The following is a 2,439-nucleotide window of genomic DNA, read 5'->3' as shown; positions in this document are numbered from 1 at the left end:
AAAAAATAATGCCATTCTTAATAATTTAAAACGTCTATAATGCTTAAAAATAACCTGTTAATAGTGCTAGCTGCAAGATACTGGATGCCTTAGGTTACTTCACTGACAATAAGTCATAGACCAGTTTGCTGAATAGTTAACTTGTCTACCTTGGAATGGCCAACTGTCCCAACTCCAATTCTGTAATAACAAATGACCAATATAGCGATTTACTATAGGGCCTATTCACATAATACTTATTCCACAAAAAATCTTTATTAACCACTTAGAGAGTTTATAGCAACTATTCATGTTTTGCTGAGACTAGGCCAATGTTCCGTGCATTTTTTTGCATTACATTTTATACATTTTGAATTTCATTTTAATGTATAGCATGAATGTCAAGGATTTTATAAATGAATGGGTGGACTCTCTCTCCAAGCACATTTTAAATCCAATCATCTGCCTTTCTGACTTTTCTCAGAACATGGATTTGATTTTTTGAGTACAGGAGACAGCAGGCAGTTGCATACACCAAGATTTGGTGCTTGGAAATGATTTTTTCACAAGTGACTTCACACACTCATCGTACTGTATGTGCAGCACTCAGACACATGTATACCCATGACCTTGCAGAGACAGAAGCTGTTCTTTATTCTTGGATAGTCTTTCAAATCATTCATGATATGGGGTAAAATGGCACAGTGTTTCTCATTGCAAATGACCTCCACTTATCAAGACAGAATACTGTTCACTAGTGTGTTGCATCTGTATCACTATTTCCATTGGTATCATATGATTTATGTATCGTTTTAAAAAATTGAGTTACTTTTGCATGGTTTATTTGATGTCAGCTTCACTAAGCAAGTCGGTTCTGTGGACACATTGGCTTGGGTATGTATGTGTTTGTGTGTTTGTGTGTATGTACTGACTTCGTGAGTATGTATTATGTGCAGGTAAATGAGTGAAATATTCCCAGTCTCGGCACACTAAGCTTCCACCCCTTTTCCGTCAATCATAAAAGCAAGTCAGTATATCAATGAAGTAGAAACTGGATTGAAAATATACTCAGTGAAAAAAAATTACCCTAAATAAAATATTTAATGTGTGTGACCTCTATGATAGCTGAATTCAAAATATATAAGGAATTATAATCCAAAATTATACTTCACATTAATCATATTTGTTTTTTGTTTGTTTGTTTGTTTTGAGATGAAGTCTTACTCTGTTAGCCAGGCGGGAGTGCAGTGACATGGTCTCAGTTCGCTGCAGCCTCTGCCTCCTAGGTTCAAGTGATTTTCTCACCTCAGCCTCTCTAGTAGCTGGGATTACAGGCAACTGCCATCATACCTGGCTAATTTTTGTATTTTTAGTAGAGACAAGGTTTTTTGCCATGTAGGCCAGACTAGTCTTAAACTGCTGGTCTCAGGCGATCCACCTGTCTTAGCCTCCCAAACTTCTGGGATTACAGGCATAAGCCACCACACCTGACCCACATTAACCATCTTTGAACTAAATTTTATAGTTGGTTAATAGAAACTTCTCAAAAGTAAATCAGGAATTTAACAAATTTGTGATTCACTGAATCACTGAGCTGGTGATTAGTGGTGACTTAGTTGGCTTGAAGAGTTTGATGGATCATTCCTCTAGCAAAATCACAATGGTCTTGCTGGGAACAATTTTGTTGTACATGTTCTAGGTTTATAGGTGTTGTTAGATAATAACTACTTGAAAGCATTTGAAGGTGCCATGGATCGGAAATTTATAAATGTGCTTCATGCTGGAAGAAAAATTAAGAAACAAAAAGGGAGAAGAGGACATAGCATTTAAATTGAGAAAACAAAACTTCCCCATAAAATTTCAGCAGATTTCTGCTTATGTCTCATTGGTCAGAATTGTGTTACATGTTCCATCTTAGTTGCAAGAGAGTTTGAGAAATGTAGTTTTTAGCTTGGTCCATGACTCTCTGAAGCATAACTGAGTTTTGATCATAAGGAAGAATGAGAAATTGAATATTAGAAAAGTAACAAGCAGTGTTTCAACCAGAAATGAAGTTTGTTTTCTATCTTTTTTTGCTCACTTTTAAATTCATTACTCTGTGACCTTTTTCCCCCTAATTTAAGTTATTCTTCTCTCCCCAAAATTACATCATATTTTACTTAGAACTGTAGCAGTTCTGGGTAGAAAGAATAGGAATCATCTCATTCCGCCCCTTTATTTCACTGATGATGAAACATAGACTCAAATTTGTTGTTTCTTGCCAAGAACAAGGCCAAAGTGAGTTGTAGAATCCAGGAGTACAACTCCAGCCCAGTGCTCTTTCCCCAGAGCAATGCTGCCTCTGGGGAATGAGGGGAAACAAAAATCAAAAGGGAAATTTTTCACTTTTATGTTTCCTAAATGAAAACCTCAGTTACCAGCTGCTTTATATTTTAAATGATTTGCATTGCTGTTGTGGGG

The sequence above is a fragment of the Aotus nancymaae genome, unplaced genomic scaffold (genome assembly GCF_030222135.1).
Source record: "Aotus nancymaae isolate 86718 unplaced genomic scaffold, 86718_ANA_hifiasm-v0.15.2.pri h1tg000057l, whole genome shotgun sequence".
NCBI lineage: Eukaryota > Metazoa > Chordata > Mammalia > Primates > Aotidae > Aotus > Aotus nancymaae.
The sequence above is the reverse complement of the archived record's forward strand: the minus strand, read 5'-3'. Positions refer to the sequence as shown.